The 15,753-nt window shown below is 46.6% G+C and overlaps 1 protein-coding gene across 2 annotated transcripts in view; it reads left to right on the forward strand.

The window, feature by feature from the left end:
* The window catches only part of FGF1 (fibroblast growth factor 1), a 91,649-nt gene that overhangs the window by 15,936 nt on the left and 59,960 nt on the right, over positions 1 to 15,753 (forward strand). The gene's annotated exons all lie outside the window — the stretch shown is intronic.

Here is a 15,753-nt window from a genome sequence, read left to right on the forward strand (position 1 = left end):
CCCCAGGACACCATGATCTGCTTAGTTATATTATTCATGCTGAGAGATGAATAACTTATTTCCAAAGAGGCCTCCTGGCAGCTTTCTCACCTTCTTGAAAATAACCTCTTCTCCAAAGTGTGGCTGATGGGCATCCAAGGCAAAGAAGTGATGCCGAGAACCCAGCAGGGAGTCATTGATGTAGGGTGTTCCGGCCCTCGCACCCATGGAGGCAGACAGAGGGCTCGCCTCCGCCCCCATCATCAGTCTGATGGGAATAGCAGAGGCAGTTGGCATTGATGAATCAATGTGTGCAAAGTGCTGCACCGATACCTCTGGGGACATAAAGAGCTTCTAGAAAATGAGGCTCTTCTTGTCCTTCCTCATAACTTCCATCAGAATTTAGAAACTGGCAACTGGGGGAAAGCTGAGAATATTCCAGAATCACTCCCTGGAGTCTACACAGCAGGAGAACACCTCCCTGGTTAGGAGTCACAGGTGGAGTGGGCTCAGGTTTCCTGGCCTGCAGTGATAGGGCAGTGTCCACAGGAGCCAGTGTTCCTCCTAAACGCCTCCATCCGAGGGTTTTTGTGTTTGTTTGTTTCTTGATGTTTGAGGTGACAATGGAGATGCAGGTTGGCTTCAGAATAGCTTCTTCCCAAGGATAAAATCTCCACTAGGTTGGCCACACAAAACTTGGTGCCCTTCTCCCAGGTCGGTCCTGGATGTCTTTGCTGAGGGCTCAGGAAGCAGCAGCCAAGTTTGGAAAGAGAGCTGACAGGGGAGACCAGGAATTCTCCTGACAGTTCCAATTCTGATCCATCTCCCATTACCCTGTCATGATTTCAGAGTGACAGTCTGTGGGATGTATTGGCAGGACAGCATAGAACTGAGAGCATGGGCCCTGGGGGAAGACTGGGTTCAAATTCTGACACTCAATAGCTCCACAGCCCTGGCCAAGTTACAAAGCCTCTCCATTTCTAGAAAATACAGATAATATGGCACCTGTATCCTAGGGTTGTTGACAGGAACAACCCTAGGATACAGGTGTGAGTTGATATAGGGGAAGTCTATAACGCATGTCAGTGTCATGTTATCAGTGTTAGATGTTGCTATCCCACAGGGTTGGTTTAAGAATTTAGTGAGATAAGACAGGTAAAGCACCCACAATGTTTTAGTACACAATGCATAGCGCATAGTATTTTATCAATAAAGTAGTAATTATCATGACTACTGTCAAGTTTGCTGTCTGGCTAAGGTTGTTTGGAAGCCTCCATATGAATGCATTTAAACAAAACAAAAACAAAAAAAGATCCTGCGACATGAAGGTCACCCACTGCCCTGCTGTTCCTTGTTAGTCTTTTTTGTTCCCAGGGACAATGACCAGCCTGTGCTTTTCCATCACTTAAAATCCTCATGCCAGGAACCTTGAACTAGCAAAACAGCAAAAACTCCTTAAAGAGTTTAAGCGCGGAGCAGACACAGGCTCCTTGTGCAGCAGCTTTAAACGGCAGGCGTTTCCAACCACCAAGGAAAGCAGCGTGAACTTCAGCGGGCTTCTCTTCCTGGGCTCACAAAAACGCTTGGGACTCCCACCCACCCATCCAGGGGGATGGGTGCAGCTCTTCAGGCTCTCACCCCGGCCCTAGCCCTGGGCTTTGAGTTTAAATCATTTGAAAACTGACTGCCGGGATGAAAGGGATGGCCGGCTGTGGGTTGTGGAAATTGCACCGACATTTAGCATGTGGGCTGCACCGTGCTCCCTCCCCGGGTGCGCTTGGGTAAGAAACTGGTCCTCTGGCGCTTTGGTTTCCTTCTCTAGGGAGAGTGGCGAGTGCCTTTCCAGGGGTGGTTGTGGAGGTTCCCTAGAGGTGGTGTGAAGGCTCCAGCTGTCTCTCTCAAGGTACTTGTTTGTTTCCTTCCCTCCCTATGTGGCCCTCCTGACCGTCACATAGCTGCGGGTGTGGGGAGAACCTGGTGGTGACCGCTGGTTTAGAGGCTGTGAATATTCCCTGCACCAGGTGACCATGAGCAGATCCCCTGGCTTCTAGAGCGGCACAGAGAGCTGCGTGGGCAGGGGTCCCTGTCACAGTCTGGAGAGGGGGTGCTGGCAGCCCCACACTCAGCTCTGCCCCTCCCTGCACCACCAGGGTCAGGCTCAGAATATGGATTGTCAGCCTGCTGCTCGCCTGTGTCGCCAGACCTCTTACTAAGTAAAGTATGAAGGTTGATGGTCTCCAGTTAAGGAGGTGGACCTCTTCCCGACCCATCTGACCCTTCCCAGAGCCCTCCCCACCTCCCACTGAGGCCTGAAGGTTAAGCACACAGCTGGTTCTGGGTGGGTCCGAGTACAGGCAGTGCGAGTGGGGGAGAGCGTTTCCAAGGCGATGTCCGAGTTGTTTCTGGTGACCCATTGACCCGACCCTCCCCGCGTTGCACTGCCCCAGAACTGAGCCAAGCCCTGGGAAGGCGGCTACACCTTGGGATGTCTGGCTGGGGCTCCACTGTGGTGGGAGGTTTGGATCCCACGCTGGGATGGACCCTGGGGAAGGTCAGAGCAGGCTGAGCCAAATCAGGCCGCGTCACCTCTGTTACCTCCAGGCCTCTCCCTCTTCTTCTGATGGCATGGCAGTCAGATGTCGGTGTAGAGGCCCCTGTTTTAGGAATTGTAAAGAACACCTTTAAAAAACAACAACACAACAACCTCTAAGCACATCTGACATTCGTCAATCGCAGCCCCAAGTCAGTACTTTCCCCCTGCTCAGGTTCCTTTCCCTTCCTGGCCAGTCCCACATCCTGCTGGGCCTGCGTTGGCCGCTCATGTTTCTCATTATCTCTCTCCCATCCTCTTTAAAGGCTTCCCACTCCAGCCAGGGTTTTATTTTTAAACTTGCACAGTAATGCTAGGGCTGAGCGGGACACACTGCCCACACTCACGGGAAACTGGGCAGCCTGGAAAAGTAGCCCCCTTTTCGGAGACTGCCTTCCTTCCTCCCTCTCTTCCTTTCATATTTATTGCGCACCTTCTCCTTGAGGGGCCCTGCCCTGAGAATTCAAAAACAAAGGGCAGATATGGTCCTTGCCCTAGAGGAGCTTACATTCTACTGGGGCAGTGGAGAGGGGACAAAGCGCGCGCACACACACACACACACACACAGTAAGCCAACAAGTAAATAAAATAAGTAGAAATTGTGATAAGATCTAGTCTGTAAAGGTAACAAACTAGGCTTTGGAACATGAGAAGCTGTTAGAAATAGGTGGACAGAGAGAGCTTCTCTAAGGTGACAGACTGAAGACCAGGATAATGAGGGGCGCCCTGCCTGCAGAGAGGAGGGGTGAAGGCGATCTTCGTGGAGGGAAGAACATGTGACAAGGCCCTGAAGTGGACATGAGTGTATGTCCTGGAATCCAACAGAAGGCCAGGATACCTCAAGCAGAGTGGGCAGGGGCAGGGGTCAAGATGGGGGTGAAGAGGTGTGCAAAGAGTTTGGAATGTGTTCTGAGTGCAGTGAGAAGCCATTGGGGGATTAGAATCCGGAGGGGACATGCCAGGATTGACATGTGAAGACCCTCATTTGGTCTCGGGCAGAGGGTTGACTCTAAGAGGGCAGGAGGATGGCAGAGACATGAGTTAGGAGACCTGGGAGTCATGCAGAAAGGAGGTGATGGCGGCGGAGGCTGGAGGAAGCAACGAGAAACAGGCTGGCTCTCTCAGGAATTAGCCTGCTACTAGACATTCTCCTTCCAAAGAGCTCATAGCACAGTATCTCACGCTTATAAACAGAATAGAACACTCCGGCCCAGAGTTATAGCGTTGGCCAGGATAAGCAATAGAGTGGAGCTATCCTATTGCCTGGAACTAGTCATGTTTATTAGGTTTCCAAACACAATTAAGATCTTTATCCAATGTTGGCTCCCCTGGTTTTCTAAAGGTGCATAAACACTCCAGTTTCTCTTTGAACCATGGCAGCTCTCTCTGTCCTTTATGGCTTTGGCTGGGGTATGAGGCCAAATGGCTGTGACTGCGTGATCTCACCTACGCGCAAAACTCACAGGTGACTGTATGTGCCCGAATGACCTGAACAGTGGTCCCTACTCTCCAAGAGAAATACAACTGTGCTATTGCTCTTCCGGAGGAAGGAGATGGAACATGAACTAGTCCAGCAATGCAGCCATTCTACATAGAGTAATAACAATAATGATGACAACAACAACAATAATAATAATAGCAGCTAATATTGTTGTGTACTTTGAGGTACTTTACTTGAAGTAATTCATTTAATCCTCCACAAAGCTGATAAGGTAGGTACCACTCTTAATCCTTTTTACTGATGTCAGAGCTGAGGCTGAGAGGGAAGTCAATGACATCAGTGGTGAAAGAGGCGGAGTCAGTTGGCCTCCACTGGAGCAACGCCTCACTATGTACCGGGCTCAGCTGCTGTCTGCTTTCATCACTACTGTGTTTTTAAACCTGCACAGATAAGACCTGAAGGAGATCATCCAACATGTAATGACATTGTTGAGTTAATGAGAATGTGTTACTTAAAAATTATTTTACATACTTAAGTAATATTTCATCATAGGAAATGTAAGCAATGATGAAAATAAAACAAGAAATTTTTAAAAATGAAAATGTATCCATCATCCAGAGATAATCGTTGTTAAAATGTTGGTAATATTGATGCCTTTTCAGTTATTCCTCTTGTGTTTTTTATGTCTGTCTGTCTGTCTACCTCCCTATCTATGCATATGTGTGTGTATACAAAAAAGTGGAATCATACTGTATTTATAGACTTTAACTTACTTCCTCACTTAGCACTATGTCATGGGTGGGCTCCATTCCTCTAAAAATTCTTCTAAGATAGAAATTTTAATGGTGGCAGCACATTCCTCTATAATGTATTTAGTAAGTTCTCTATTATTGGATATTCAGTTTGTAGTCACTATCTATAATAATAAAAGCATAATATACTAATTAGACCAGAAGTCCTTCCGGATGACCTTCCAGATAAAGCTGGGGCTGGGAGGGAAGCCCGGGTCCCAGGTGCCAGAGGGAAGCTGATGCCGGCACCCAGGGGAAGGAAGGCCTACTCTTGCATGAATTTCGTGCATCAGGCCTCTAGTTATTAATAATGCTGTATTGAATATCCTCAAATCATTTATGCATAGCTTTATCACTATCAAAGACAAAAGAACATTAAACAATATACTGAAATACAAAAAGGAGAAAGACACTTAATTTTAGGGTTCTCCTGGGTAGGCCAACTAGCATGTTTCTTGCATGTATCCTTCAGTATCACTTACATCTTAAGCGATGTCATTTAGAGTACTTCCCGTTTTCCCAGGTCCTTGTCATTACTCACCTTTCAAATATATTTTTGGTGCAATTCTACCACAATGCAAGTGAGTTAAGAAAAATCCCAGTTGTGGCTAAAATATGGGTCCTGAAGTTATACAACTGGGTTTAAATTCCAATTCTACCTCTAAGCAGTGTGTGGCCCCAGGCAAGTTCATTTTTTGGAGCCTCCGTCTCCCCATGTGTAAATGACACACACCTCAGAGGGTGTAAGGAGGTAAAAACCTTACCACTCTCCTGAGTACCTGCCCAGCACGGACAGATGCTCAGAAACACTGATGACTATTGTTATGAAGGTGAAGGGAGATTTCCTCACAAGCACAGTGCTTTGGACAACTCCCTCCCAACCTACACTGTGGGGTCTAAGGGAAATGAATTTAAAAATCACTCAACATATGCTCTGGCTATATTACCTTTGTGTGTGTGTGTGTGTGTGTGTGTGTGTGTGTGTGTAAGTCTAAAGTGTTAAAAAAAAAACCAATTAAGTCTTCTTTCCCTTTCTTGCCAAGAACCAGGTTTGTTGGAGTGGAGAGACTATATTTAAATTCTGTTGTTCACAGCTGCATAAGCAATGTAGCCTTCCTTTCCATTTAGCCAGCTGTGTTTTATAACTGTCTACCCTAAAATAAAAACAAAGCAGGCAAAGAAAGCAGGACTGTCTGCATCAATTCTGAATTGCTCTCAGTTTTATATAACAAAGTAAAAAATATATAACCCCGAAAACAGAGACCACAGGAGGAACTAATCTGACCTAAGTAGCATACGCCGTTTGTTAACACAGATTCCCTACTGGCACAGAGTAGGTGCTCACTGAACCATGTTGACGACATTTCTTGAATGTATGTTTTCCTTACAAACAGCAGGCTGGTGAGAAATAAATCAGTATATTCATTTAATCTCAATACTGTCGGGGCCTGTTCAGAGGGTCAGAAAAATATGATAGATGATTAAGTGAACAGATGCTCTTTGAGTTTGTAAGTTGAGTGTTGGGAAACTTTTTCCTCCTAATTCACGGCTCTTGAAATACGTGTATGATCTTAGTGGAATTGTGTAGGGATTTCTCTAAACTGCTATCATGGGGAGCCTATATGGTTTTTCCATTTCTGTCTAACTACGGAAAATGCTCAGAAAAATCTGAGTATATGTGTACAGTGTATAAAAACGGCTCTAAAAATCATAGATAACACATCATTGTAAGGCAATCCAGCATTGGCACCTGTGAATGCCAGGTGGCATGCTAAGTGCTCTACTGGAGTTGCTTCGTTGCATCCTTATGCCCTACGTGTGGGGCAGGCACTGCCCCTGCCTTCATTTTACAGGTGGAGTCATTGACGCTCAGAGAGGTGAACTGACCTTCTGGACGTATGTCCAGGAAGCATGACGTCAGAGCCCACGCTTTGGACCACAACTCCCCCTTTATTTCCTTACTGTGTGTTGTCAGGTCCCTTGTGCTGAAAGTCCTCAATAGGGGTGGCTCAGGGGAGTAATGGGGACAGTGAAGCCCAGAGCAGGCTCCTCAAGGTCGTATGCAAATTGCAATTGCTGAGAGGTGGCCGCTTGTTTCCCTACACATAGTAACTAGGAAACAGAGGCACTTTTCAAAAGAAAGCTAAACATTTCAGACTGAGTCAGTGGCACAGGATTAGATGAAGGCTAGTTGAATCCAGATTAATGTAATCTGATTTGATCTGGGTGGTGACGTGCCTCATGCACACAGCCCTGTCGGACCAGGGGGTCCAAAGCAGAAAACTTTCCTTTCGCACACAGCCACTGCCTCTGCCTGCGCCTGCGAGGAGCTAGTTAATGAGGGGAATACCCTCTCTCCACCTCACGGACTGGACCCATTCATTTCCTTAAGGAAGGAAAGTGGTGTGGAGCTCAGGCCCTCCCCGTGGGCCTGCCCTGCTCTGCTCCAGACAGACCTGCCTTTGTGAGCTCAGGTGGGCAGGACCTCTGTGGCATCCCAAGGAGGTAGAAGAGAGCCAGAGGGGAGAACGGAGATGGGAAGGTTGGCAAAGGGAAAGGGCTGGTTTTCCAGAGGGCTGTACCCAGGCAAGCACTACCAGGCCAGCCAGGGTGCTTCCTTCATTCCTTTCTGGGCATGAACGAGGCAAGAGCTATGCCCAGAGAGCCTGTAGGAGTGATGGCCAGGTTCCAAAGCCTGAGAGCATCAGGCACTCTGACCTTCCAGAGACCCCCCAAAAGAACACGCCTGTAGTATAGAACATTTGGTAGCTGGAGAATGTCCACCCCTGCCATCCGATTGCTTCTCCCCAGTGACTCAGGAGGGACAAGGAAGGTGGCTTTTTCTCTCTTAATTTCTTCACTTGGCTGGAGTTTGGCTTGTCTTGCGATCATGTAGATATCTTTATATGCCCCCTTGTCCTCCATACCCTGGCTTAAATTCCCCAGGTTATTTTCTGAATAGGTCAGAAGATATATAGACAGGCAGATGGACAGACCAATAATTAAGTAAATGTGGGGGATCTTGTCTAACACGCCATGCTTTCTACCCTGATTCAATGGTGTCACGCTGTTGCTACTTTTCATGAAACCTTACACCACCCCATCTAGCACTTTGCATCCTGTCCTTGAGATTTTTACGTGAGCAGAAAGGAGTTCTGAGAAGCTGAGAGTTTTTGGCACGTTCCTTTGGCCATGAGCGTCACTCTGTTGTGTTACACATCCAGCAACAAATCCTACTTCCACATCCTCCCCAAGGGGCAGGGCCCAGATGCTGCTCCTGATCCAACCCTGTGACACCAGACCTTGAAGGTGAGCCAGCAAAGTTACAGATGAAAGTCTGGGTTCGGCTGACACTGGGCTTGATGTGGCAGGCAGGACAGCTATGAAAGGTAGGTTGCAGAAGGGGGTCTCACCTCAGAAAGCGAAGGTTTGCCAGAGAGCCAACCTGGGGAAAAGTCGGGAGCTCCATCTTCGGTGCGATTAGCACTCAAGGATGGACTTGGCAAAGCCCGTTTACCCAGGAGACTCTGCAGTTTCCCCAAGCAAAGCCTGTCGCCTGTCTGCTGCGCTTGCCAAGGAAGGCTGGACAATGCTCTCAGGACCACGGAGAACTTTGGGAGGGAAAGACCAAGGGGAATCTGAAGAAATGGTGAGGCTGTGGGTGTGTGAGTCGTTAATGTGTCAAACAGAAAGCTGGATTGATTTTGACACACAGACTTACTAGGCAGAGGTAAGAGGCTTTGAGAAAAACATACCATTTGCATTTAGGTCACTTGTGTGTACAGGGGACTCCAGCAAGAACAGAGGCAGAGGGCTGGGGGGAGCGATCAAGGGCACCAGAGGAGACAGGAAGATGAAGGGACAGAGAAAAGCCTTGTTGGGGGAGGTCTTGGGACATTCGTTGCTTGAGAAAACCCAGCCAGGGTTTGTGGTGGCCTTTTCCAGGGGCAGCAGCCAACCTTCTTTCCAAGGTAAATAGTTCCTGAAGGAAAGTGTCCAGAGTCCTGAGGAGGAGAATGCTGGGCAGATGGAAAGCTAGCTCAGAAAGGAGGGTGGCAGGGCAGAGGTGGGGAGGGGAAGGGTGGGAAAGAGGGAGGGGGTCAAGGGGAGGCGGGGGAGGCTGCAGTCCTAGACACCAATGAGCTCAGGAGGGCTGATTTGGGTTCTCAGGTCCCTCCCCGTTGAGAGTCAGAGGTGGATATTTTATAGTGGGGCTCCTGAGGTGCCTCTGGAATAATAACACCCCTCTTTAGGAAATGCCATCTTGTTATGTAATCTTATTGTTTATTTGTATCATCCTCACTTAATGTTTATCCAATGCAGCACCATGCTAAGTAAGCAATTTACATAACTTTATCTCATTTATCTTCACAATAACCCTATGAGTGAAGGTAACGTTGTTATCCCTCTTGTGGAGGAGAGGAAAATGAGATTCTAAGAGAAAAACATGCCTTGCCTAGCTCAGGTCTCATGGAAAGTAGTAGATGAGTCAAGACTTGCCCTCAGTGGGGTTGACTCCAGGGCCCAGGCTCCTGACCCCCAGAGAAAAGGCCCAACCAGCCTAAAGAGCAGAAGGAAATCCCAGACATGAGCCAGGAATCTAGCACAGGAAACACAACCACACAACACCTCAACCGCCACTTACTGGATGTCTACTTCCATATTTTATCAAATCTAAAACACCATAAATTGTAAGATATGTAAGATACACCATTATTTTATGTGCCACTAAGAAAAAAAATGCTGTACATCCTGGTTTTAGAGCTGTTAAAATACCAAAAGAAAACTGCCTCTGAGGCTTGGTGAAATATTTTAAGTGCTATTCTGTGCCAAGAGGTCTGCCTCTACAATCTCATTTCCTCTCAACATTAGCCCTTTCTCAACACCCCTGCAATACAGATGAGGACACAGGGCTCAGAGCAGCAGAGCCTGTGCCCGAGGTCAATGATACAGAGCTAGAGAGCTGCGAGCCTGGATCTGTCCTCGGCAACCTCCTGCACCGAAATTCCTGTCCTTAACCACGTTGCCATTGAAAGAGATGGGAGGACACCTTTGTCATTTGTTCCTTTTGGTGGACAGCCTGCTGGGCCAAGCAGAAACACAATGGAGGCACCTGACTCCAGAGAAAACAAAACCTTGCCTTGTTCCTCTTCACAGCCTCATCTGTGACTGGGTTCACTCTGAGTCTCAAGCTCCCCCTGAACTCTGGGGATGCATCTTCAGGTTACAAGTTCAGGATGATCTTTTCAGCTCTGCCCATTCACTTCCTAATTCATAAGCTTCTTCTGACCCATTTCTCCCCTTTTCCAAACTGTAGCTGGTGATTTGTGCCAGATTTTGTAACATCATCCTTGACCCTGAACTTTCTTCTCCCACATCTTCCTTGCCTCCTCCCATGTCTTAACTCTTTGGCTCCACCCTGGCTTGTTTAAGAACTATCGCTGTGTATTAATCACTTCCCAGTCCTATTTCACTCTTCTTCCTTATTAAAGTTCTTCTAGCATCCTTGCTGGTTAAAATAAAAGGGGGAAAACAAGGAGGTTGTATGTGTGGAAAAAGCCAACTGGACAAGTTTTCTTGCTTTAATTTTTAACCTCAAGATGTCCATCATCCACTGTGTGCTCTGTATCTGCAAGCTGGCCTCTTAGTTTCCAACTTATGTCATCATCGCGTATCCCCTCGCCCTCTGTCTTGACTTCTTGGCTGTCCTTCCCATAGTTTTCCATCGTGAAGAAGGCAGTTGTATTTAACAAAACCTTCCTCATCTCTTGGAAACACCCTTGCTCCCTCCCCTCCCAGCCACTGAGTCACTCTTTCCCTTCACGTCTCTTCTCAAAGACTTCCCGGCACTGGAGATGAAGGATGGGACTTGGCACTTTCCTTTCCCAATATTACTCCCCACTTCAATAAGAAATTAAAATCACAGCTTGGAAATGCCTCTTAAAGGGCAAAATTATTCTATTGGGACACGCCCACTCTCTTTTTCCCCCCATGACCCCTCTTCTCACTCCTCTTCTATCCTTCACAATCTCTCTTCTTTTTCTTTGCATGACTGTCTCAACTCAGCCTAACTTCCCACTAAGTCCCACTAAGGGGAACTTTAACAAAATTCACACTTTCAGTATCTGTAAACCCTTATTGGATGTTTCTTTTCAGTGTTTGATCAAAGCGCTAACCAGCTCAGTATAGTTTTTTTGCTCTAAGTTCCCCCAGGGCAGATATGTCTGCTTCACTCATTCACTCCTTACACGGCAAGGCTGTTGTCATAAATATATGCTCTGTGAATGAATGGCTAGCAGGCATTGATGGGCTTTTGTGTCCATTTGGGATGGGAGCTCCATGAAGGCACCCATTCAACAAATATTTACTGAGACCCTACTGTGTGCCAGCGCTTGGTTAAGCATGACAGATAGAATAATAAACAAAACAAAAATTCAAGCTCTCTTGGAGCTTACTTTCTCCTACAAAATGACTGTGTAAAAAAAATGATTAAATTGATGTCTAGCCACCTAGTCTTAGATGCTAAGTGTGTTGGAGAAAATCTTGAAATGACTAAAAGTTGAATTCATATTTGTCCTAGAATCGCTAAGAAACTGGGAAGAAGAGTTGGTTAGAGAATGAGATGAGAGCATGTTTTAAGAGCTTTATTGAGATATAATGTACATATCATACAATTCACCCATTTAAAGTGTGTAATTCAATGGCCTTTAATATATTCACAGAGTTGTACAAATATTGCCACTATCTGTTTTCAGGACATTGTCATCACACTAAAACCCCCCACACTCTCTAAGCCAGCGGTTCTCAACCTGTGGGTCGTGAACTATGAAAATACATCCTGCATATCAGATATTTACATTACGATTCATAACAGTAGCAAAATTACAGTTATGAAGTAGCAACGAAAATAATTTTATGGTTGGGGGTCACCACAACATGAGGAACTGTATTAAAGGGTCGCGGCATTAGGAAAGTTGAGAACCACTGCAAGCAGTCATATCTCATTCCCTCCCCTCCCAGCCCCTGGCAACCACTAATTTACTTTCTGTCTCTATGGATTTGCCTATTCTGGATGTTTTATATGAATGAATCATACAATATATAGTATTTTGTGACCAGCTTCGTTTACTTAGCATAATGTTTTCAAGGTTCATCCATGCTGTAGCATGTTCTTAGTACTTCATTCCTTTTTATAGCTGAGTAATATTCCATTGTACGGGTATATCACATTTTGTTTATGCATTGATGGACATTAATGTTCATAGCAACAGTATTCACATTTTTGTATGATAGGTTTTCATTTTTCTAGGGTCTACCCATAGGAGTGGGTTTGTTGGGTCATATGTAACTCTATGAATAATCATTTGAGGAACTCCTAAAATATTTTCCAAAGTGGCTTCACCAATTTTACATCACCACCAGCAATTCCAGGGCTCTGATTTCCCTACATCCTTGCCAACACTTGTTATTATCCAGCTTTTGATTATAGCCATCCTAGTGGATGTGAAATGATATCTCACAGTTGATCTGCATTTTCCTGATGGATAACGATGCTAAACATCTTTTCATGTACAGATGACAACATCCGTATTATGCCTTATTCCCAGACAGTGCCTGCATATCATGGATGCTCAGTAACCACTGTTGAATGAACATAACCAAGAATGAAGCCAAGAAACATGCCTGGAAGGACATTGGTTCTATTAGCTATGACAGGCCTGGAAAGGGAATGGTTGTATGAGGGAGAATATTTTGCAAATATAAAGCAATGTATTTTGATCCCTTCCACTCTATCCTGCTGCCTTTAAACCATGTTCCATTTGGAGCCTCCCTTCCTAGAGGCTGGGCCAGGAGGCCTGTTGCCTGGAGCCTGAGAAGGAAGGGGAACATTGAATAAAGAGAGAGGACAGTTGGCTCAACCGCCCAGATTTGCGGAGACATTTGCGAAATTGCTTGAGCTCCCCTTTGGCATAGTGAGGGCGACTCTGGCAGACAGACTGTGCAGTTTCTACCACTGTATGGGGGCATTTGAGGGCAGGGCAGCTGGCCCTGCAACATGTGGAGTCCCAGAGAGTTGAGAGGGTGGATAGGTGTGATCTGGTGGCAAGTGGGTGTAGTTTGCACTCAGGGGTTCCTGCTGTTCCTGTGTGATGCGGATGCTGAGACAAGAGCCATAGGCCAGGGGCAGACCTGGGTGGGGAGGCAGAGACCCAGCGGGGCCCACAGCCAGCAAATGCTGGTCAGCCAAGGAGCCGCCCTTGGCCCTGACCAAGCCATGAGAGACCAGGACCTCAACTTGAGCCATGAAGGCTGTGGTGGGCAGTCAAAGGGCTCCACACCAAGACCCTGGGCCCCAGAGGCCTCTGAGTGAGGGTCTTGACTCCTCTAGAGAGAGGCTGAGTTACCCACTGCTCTTACCGCGAGATGATACTCAGAAGAGGAGACTGGAGAGAGGTCATAGATGGAGGGATCTCAGGGGCAGAGCAGGACTTAAAAGGCTTTTTAAATTCTTGCACTGGATAAAACTGAAGCTGTTTCTCAACTACCTAGCAGGTGAGCTCTTGTGAGGAAGCCCAGATTACAGATAAGCGAAGAGGAACTGCAGTCATATTGTGTGAGAAAGTCGGTGCCCACCACTTGGGCCTGTTTTGGGCTGGTTAGCACAGCAGTGAACTAGCCCCACACAGGGCAGTGGGAGCAGGGACATGGTCGGAACCTGACCTCAGTCTGAGAGTGTGGCTGGTCTGTGTCCAATTCTAGGGCCTGCTATGGAGCCAGGGAGCATCTGGGCAAGAGAATCTCTCTTCTTTAATCAGTAAAACAGCTCAAAGTGCATTCCTTTGTCACCTTTGGCTATGATTTTTAAAAATATTTTTTTATTGATTTCAGAGAGGAAGGGAAAGGGAGAGAGAGATAGAAACATCAATGATGAGAGAGAATCATTGATCGGCTGCCTCCTGCACATCTCCCACCTGGGAACGAGCCTGCAACCTGGGCATGTGACCTGACCGGGAATCAAACCATGGCCTCCTGGTTCATAGGTGGATGCTCAACCACTGAGCCAAGCAGGCAGGGCTGGCTATGATTTTTAAGAAGCGTCTGGAGGCATTTGGGTGGGCCAGGCTAGAGAAACATCACTCCTCTAACAGTGGCACCACCCAGTTTTGGAGCCCTTACTTTGTTTTAGGTGCTGTACTCACTCTTACATGTGCCAATGAATTCTCCAACAACCATTTGCTGTTAGTCATATTTCATAGATAAGGAATCAAGGGCTTGGTGAGGCTTCCAGGATCTTCTGTGGGTAAGTGGTTAGAAGTATGTGAACATGTGATCTAGCTGCTAAGGCTGTGCTCGTGGCACTGTGTACGCTGCCTCTCACTTCTCCTGCCTAAAACTTCCCCGTAGAATCGAAGCAAGAGCTGACTAAGAGCTTTTATTGAAGAAAAATTTTTAAAGGTTATTGTTCTGTATTTGTAGAAAAAACAAACTCTCCCATTTCACAATAATAAGGATGGTTAAATAGAAACATGACATGTAACCAAAGTAGGAAACCTGAGTGAGAACTCTGCATAGCCAGTCTTCCCCAGGCACAAGCCAGCTCCAATAAACTCAAGGCCTCAGCTTTGCTAGTTATGCAATTGTTTACAAAGACATTATACTCAGCTCAGCCCAAAGCATATGTGCTTCCACTCATCCATTTGCCAACCCACTTCTCTACCCATTCATCCACCCACCCATCCACCCACTCATCCATCCATCCATCCACCCATCCATCCATCCATCCATCCATCCATCCATCCACTCATCCATCCATCCATTTAGTTTTTCATTTCACAATTATTGAGCCTGCCACATACCAGGCACTAGTGACCCAAATAAACCAGGCAGTTCTTTCCTTTGAGAAGTTCACATTTGGGGCAGAAGCACCACCTTAGTATAGTATATATGGGTACTAAATATTGGTTCAGCATGCGTGCAGTGAGAGTAGATAGGGAAGGGGAGTGGAGAGAGTTCAGCATGAGAAGGAGGCAATGAACTACCCCAGATCTCTCTGCACCTCTCTTCTTAAATGTATCAACTTAAATGTTGCCTCTTCAAGGCATCTTACCTGACCATTTATTCTAAAGTTGGCTTTACTTTTTATTCCCTCTCTTGGCTCCTTGACCCTATATTTGTCTTTCTTTGTCCTTTAATTTGGTGGTGTGGTCTGTAAAGTCCCAGGTACAACGCGGTTCCATTAGAACAGAGACCACAACTTTTTTCATAAAAATATCTCCAAGGCCTGACATAGGGTGGGTGCTCCTTTTGTTGACTGAATGAATGAAGGTTTGTACTTTGGCCTGAAGGCAGTGAAGAATAATGACGGATGTTTGAGCAAGAAAGGGACACGATCAGATTTGTGGTTTTGGAGGACAAGTCTGGAGATGTTGTGGGTGAGGTGAGGAGAATAAGCTACACAGAGAAAAACTAGAAACACTTGCCTGGGATAGTGGTCAAGATTTTGTTGGCCTGACCCAAGACATTGATGGTAGGTAGGGAAGGAAAGAAATAAAAATGTAAGGAATATTTAGGTTGAATCAGGAGATGCCTGTGGGCAGTGAGGGAAAGGGAATATGGCTAAGGTCAGTTGTTTGGGATACTCTGTAACCACCGTCCTGTCATTAATTCAGGCAGAGGCAATTTGGGATTTGGGAGACATGGGTAGAATCTGAGGTAGACAAGGGCACCAGGGAGACAAAGAGAGTGCACACACTGTTGAGAGGACAGGCTCTGAGGGATGCTGGACTGCAAAGGGTGGCTACAGGGAAAGAAGCCGGGACAGGATGCCACGCAAGGGCAGTTAAAGAGAGAGAGAGGACCCAGAAACCAGTGCTACTGTTGAAACCAGATACAGGAGAACAGCCTAGAATGGGATTACATGCAGGAAAGTCCATGAGAGAGGGGTGTGGAGA

The sequence above is a fragment of the Myotis yumanensis genome, unplaced genomic scaffold (assembly GCF_028538775.1).
Source record: "Myotis yumanensis isolate MYYU_CA2020_CCGP unplaced genomic scaffold, mMyoYum1.0.hap1 SCAF_5, whole genome shotgun sequence".
NCBI classification, from domain to species: domain Eukaryota; kingdom Metazoa; phylum Chordata; class Mammalia; order Chiroptera; family Vespertilionidae; genus Myotis; species Myotis yumanensis.